Raw genomic sequence first — 5,979 nt, 5'->3', positions numbered from 1 at the left:
ACTCCATTCTTTCAGTTCTGTCAGCCCACAGCAAAACCCTTGTAGTTAGGATGATCCCGGAGTCCGGACTTGCTCGTTCCCAAGATGTTTTTTTTTTAGTGATTTTGTTTTTTACGCTGTTTAGAACTGAAAGTCATAATAATAAATTTTCAGGCTTTAGGTAGTGTGTCTTCCTCTCCTTGCAAGGGCAGCAGCCCTTACTCTCAACTGTGGATGCCTTACTCTACACTGTGTCAGGTAAACGGTGACAAGAGAACAGCTGCACAGAAGCAGCATGGGCATTATCCAGTATTCAAAAACAATACTGAAGGTTAAACTTCAGCTGGACTCATAAATGTGGGTGATGCCGACATTCCTCTTGCTGTTTCTGCTTAGGGAGAAATGAAGCCTGTGGCAGCAAGGCCATCGTGTGGAGGTCAGTGCTTACCTAACATTGATATAACCTTTCTTTTCTCCTGCCACATACCAGTCGTAGTGATGTCAGATGAAGCAGAGACTCTAGTCTTGATTTTTTTTCCCCTCCTGCCAGTTGCTCATCTGAAATAAAGGGGTAAGAGGTTGGTGCCTTATTAGGAATAAGGGTCTCAGAGTTGATTGCTGCTTAACGCGTGTGTCATTATTTTTGAATGTGTAGTTGCCTGCCTAAGTTTTAGGTATTGCTGTTGTTGGCTAGGCAGTCATGAAATGTGCCTCTTTTATTTTCGACAGCTGAATAATGACATTTAGGGGTATCATTAGGCCAGGGGTGCTCTCTCTTGTAAGCACCCCTCCGGCGCTTCTGCTTCACTCAGGACTTTTCTCCTGTCCTACTCTCCTGGTGACTTTGTGGTATTGAGTTGAAATGTTTGCAGTTTTCCTGGTTTCGGGAAAGGTGTTCATTCCCGAGGCGGTGTGATTTCGGATACCTTGCTCCCTCATCAGTATTTTACATTCCTTTATTTTCTGCAGTGCTGACCTCCTGATCACGAATGGCTTGTTGTTTACACTTACCTTGGAAGGCGTTGTGAAGAGTTAGATTGGTTTACAAAGAAAACTCTGCTCATTGTAGTGATGTGGTTGGCTGTTACTTCTTCTCGTGGTGGAAATATGACAACGGGTAATGTTTTCCAAGCTATTAGGGGTCTAGTCTTGGAGCAATTCTGGAGAAAATGCATTTGTAAATATGTTATCATTTTCTCTTTCTTCATTCGGTGTTTGTAATATCTCTGCCTTTCTAAGCTTTTCTTTTCTTACAAAATTTTCTTCCTGTAAGATACATTTAGTCCCAGACTGTCCTCACCTCATAGCTTTTCCTCTGTGAGGCAATGACATGATTAAATCATTTCCCTTCCTTCCTCTAAACGCTCTGATGCACTCTTCTTTGCACTTTGAAATTTGTGGCTGTTCTTGAATTAATTGTTGTTGCATGTATGTATATACATATACATTCATAAACACCAACTGCTCGGTCTCTATACTGTTACTTGTATTTTGGTCTGCAGGGCTGCCCATTTGGGATTAGATAAAGAGTAGGTGTGCTCCTCCCTGGAAAGGATTGTCTTTCCATTCTCAGCATTCCTCAGTTGCATTTAGTTTTGTTTTTTTTTTTGTTTTTTTTTTGTTTTTTTTTTTTTTGTCTAGGGTGGAAGGCACTTCCCTGTCCACACCATCAAGTTTATTATTACAGTTCTTGTTCAGCTCATCTTCAGGTACACAACATTCCAAGAAGATACATCCTCACAGTCATGACTTCCAGCTCTTAGACTCTTCCTTTTCTCTCCTCTGCAGTGATTCGTGACCTTAGGTGCAGAAACTGCATTTACAAATATATGTATTGGCATGGGGCTCCACAACCTTTTGCATTTTGATTGGGTATTGTTTTCTGCAAAGGTCTTTATCTGTTGCAGAGAGGTTTCTTTGATGAACGGTGAGCAGTTAGATGTCTGTGCATGTAGGGACAAAGTGTTGAGAATGTAGTCAGGGATTATGATGATTTAGTAAAGTTGTTGTAGGTTCCTCTAAAAGGTCTATGACTTCATTATCCTCAAGCCCCGAGCTAGGTTTCCAGTAGCAGGTTTTTTTAAATACGGTGTGACCAGATGACCAGAAAGGACCCTTTTTGGTCATGTCCATTTTGACTTCTAAATGTCCCTCCTCTTTGCATGTGCACACATTTCCATGGATTTGGGGAGTCTGGCGCCATGATTCCATTGAATATTAGTTTTTCTCCTTCCTTTCTATTTCTTTGTTTTACCACAGGGATTCTTAAATGTTCTTGTGGACATGATCAGGTCCGAGAGTACTTGATAGTTCTGGGAATTACTTGTTTATTTTTTTCCTTATTTGCATCTTCAACACATCTTCAATCCTTGACAGTTCTTTATTTTCCCGTGGATGTAGTTTACAGAGGATGCTTTCCCTTGTGTGTTTAAATTCTTGACACACACAGATAGACAGACACACACAGGAGTGGGCCTTTGCACATGCTTTTAATCCTATCACTGGGTGGAGGGGGCAGACACAGGCAGATCTCTGAGTTGACATGCTTGGTCTACATGGTGAGTTCCAGGAGTGTCAATGCAACATAGAAAAACCCTAGTCTCAGCAATAAAGAAGCAAAAATATAGAAAACCCTGCTTGTCAGGATGACTCAGAAGTTAAGAGCACGAAGAGCATACTGTTCCTGTAGAGAACCCAGGTTTGATTCATAGTTTCCTTTGCCTTGTCACTTCTCTGCAAGTGTACATACTGTGCTTTGTGAAGGGGAAAGCCCTGTAGTAATAGGCAAAGGGCTAGGGAGATGGCCGAGTTAGCAGAGTGCTTGCTACAGCACTGGGAAGATCCCCAGTACCCACATAAATACCAGTCTCCTAATTCCAGCATCTGGAAGTTGGATACAGGGGATCCTTGGAGCGAGTCAGCCTGCTGGACAGGCTCAATCTGCCAGCTTCATGTGGGACGCCGAGCCCCATGTTAGAAATTAAATAACAAATGAAGATAGATAACTAGTTGCCTGGGACCAGGGACAGCGGGGTTCTGCAACATGAGGATACATGTGTGAGGTTGGCAAAAGTGAAGAAGCTGACCATGTGTCGATGTTCAAGCCAATGACCTTCAATCACTCGAGACATCTGTATTTCATACATTACTGTATTGCATACAGTAATAGTCCTGCTTGTCTGATCAGAGACATCACTGGTTATTCTATTTATATACCACCGTAAGCCCCCTCTTTACACAAAGCCCCCAATACACAAAGTTTCCCTTCCTCCTTCCTCCCTCCCACTGCATCAGTCACGCTTTGCGTTCTACTACAAAGTATAGTGTTCATACTTTGTATAGTAGTTATAGTTTGGCAAGCCAAAAATAAACGTCTAGCCAGGCATGTCCTGTGGACATGAGCACAAACCCAGCTGGCAGCAAATGTGGCTTACGCGGTTAAAGTAAGGTGAGAGACAGAATGACCACTTGTGGGTGCAAGTCCAGTCATCAAACAGCACCCTTCTGCCATAATACATTTGTAAGGGCAGGTACAGACATGCTCATTGTACCAAGCAAACGTTCCTGATATGCACCAATCTGTCCCTGATACCATCTTCCCAAGAACTGTTTTTTAAGTGTTCAGAATAGTTACTCCAGCAGGACCCATTGCTCTCCTCTACTGCCACAGTGTGCCACAGTGCTACTTACTCAGTGTGACTGCAGCTGTTTCTCTAGGGAGGGACATGACTACGTGTCCCCAAATCCCCAGGATTCATGATCTTATCTGGAGGTTCTATGGAGGAGAGGAGGGGAGGGGAGATGAGTGGAGTAGAGAGGAATGGAGAGAGGGAGGGCAGGGAGGGAGAGGAGAGAGGGAGAGGAGGGAGAGGAGAGGGAGGGGAGGGGAGGGTATTACCCCCTTGAAATAGTACTGAGAAAAGATAGAATCATCCTCAGGCCTGTAATCCTGTGTGATCCTAGACCTGCCCGTGGCTGACAAAATATGAACTGTTATAAGTGTAAACAGCATAGCAAAAGCAAGGAGAGCTTGCAGCACATGATCCAGGTAATAAGCATAGAAGCCACCAAATTCTCCACAGGTCCTTGCCAAGTGGGAAGGGGTTTCCATGGGCCTTGTCAGTAGAGGCCCATCAGTGAAGCCCTCATACACTGTTCCCTGCAGATACTGTGTGGCCACCATCAGCCAGCATCAGTCTTCTGAAGTTTTCCTTCCAGCACCTGCTTTCAGGCTAGTTTTGTAGATAAGTGCTGATTAAATTTGGTAATAATTGTTGTCTGTCTTTTTTTTTTTTCTCTTTCTCTCTCTGTAAATCATGATGGAACATTTTCCTGGGTGTCGTATTCTGTGCTGCTATGTGTGTTCCCTTGGAACTTGTAAATTATCATCTGTCCAGGTCCTCCTGGCTTTAGGAGTCTCCACAGAGAAGTCAGGTATTAATTCTGATAGATCTGCCTTTTTTGTTTCTTGGTCTTTTCCCTGGTGGCTTTAAGTATCTTTCTTTGTTCTGTTCGTTTACTGTTTTGGTCATTATGTGCCACATGGACTCTCTGTTTGTTTGGGTTTTGTTTTGGTTTTTTTTTTGTTTCTTTGTTTTTTTTTTTTTTTTGCTGTTGTTGTTTTTGTTTTTGTCCAAATATATGTGTTCTGCATCCTCCTTGTTCCATTATAGGCATATCTTTCTTTAGGTTAGGAGAGTTCTCTTCTTTGGTTTTGTTGAAAACATTTCTTCTACTTGCTCCACTCCTGTTAATCTTAGGTTTGCTCTTTTCATAGTGTCCCAGATATCCTGGATATTTTGTGAAAGCAAGTAAATGTTTTCTTTGGAGAGTTAGGTGCAAATCTCTGTCCTATATTTATGACCAGAAATTCTATCTTCCATCAGTTGTATGTTCTTGGTGAAGCTTTCCTCTGTAGTTGTTGTTTGAATCTCAGACTTTTCATTTCCAGCATTCCCTTAACTTAGGTTTTATTTTGATTCTCTTTCCACTTTCAAGTCTTGAAGGATTGTGTTTGTTTTTGTTGTTGTTTTTTTATGTCCTTCAACTATTTGTGTATTGCTGGATCTCCTTAATAGATTTACTTACTCATTTCTACACACTGTTTGTGTTTTCCTGGATTTATTTAAGTGATTTATTCATTTCCTCTTTAAGGCCCTCTATCATCTTAGTGTAAGGCAGTTATAAGATATTTTTTCTTAAGCTCCAGCTATTGCTGAAATACTTTGAGCCTGCTTTGGTAGGATACCTGACTAGGGGAGATGGTGTGCCTGGGTGATACTGTGTTCTTACCCAGGCCTTATCTAGGCCTCTTGTGTTTAGAGTGATTATAGTTCTTGCTGTTGATTCCTGGCTTGTCTCTGTGAGGTGGGTGTTGTGATCTTTGGTTCCAGTTTCCGATCTGGAGTTTAGATAGTTGTAAAGCTTGTGTCTTTCTCAACAGGGAATTTACTGTGGACCCGAGGGCCATGCCCTGAGACTCCCAGGAAAATTGTGTTTCTGGGTATCAGGATCTTACATTGAGGAATAGAGATAGGGCAAGGATACTTCCCTCAGCTTCCTAAGAGCTCATGCCTACCAAGGCCTAACAGAGTAGCGTCCCTGAATGGCACTCCAGTCCCAGTCCTGTCTCCTTCCTCCTGCCACACTTTCCCAGGCATCCAGATCCCAGCACCTGTAGTCCTCCTTCTCCCAACTAAAGAGAGCTCAGGACAGACTCCTTTGCCTGCCAGAGCCCTGACATACTGTGTGTTAAGTGGACTGTGCCATGGCTCTATCTTCTTCTTGCCTGCATACTGTACCCTGGATACCTTCCTTATTCTGCCAGTCAATACAAATGGCCAACCCAAAGGAATATGGCACAGGCTAAGGAGGACAAATTTCTATGGAGCTTTTGGCCCTCCATCCTTCTGTCCTGCCGCCCAACCTAAGCTATCTTAGCCCTGGTTTGGAGATGGCCTCTTTTCACAAAAGCACCTGGATCCCAAGGAAAAGACCCCA

Source organism: Meriones unguiculatus, assembly GCF_030254825.1.
Source record: "Meriones unguiculatus strain TT.TT164.6M chromosome Y unlocalized genomic scaffold, Bangor_MerUng_6.1 ChrY_unordered_Scaffold_35, whole genome shotgun sequence".
Classification (NCBI taxonomy): domain Eukaryota; kingdom Metazoa; phylum Chordata; class Mammalia; order Rodentia; family Muridae; genus Meriones; species Meriones unguiculatus.
Note: the sequence above shows the minus strand (reverse complement) of the source record.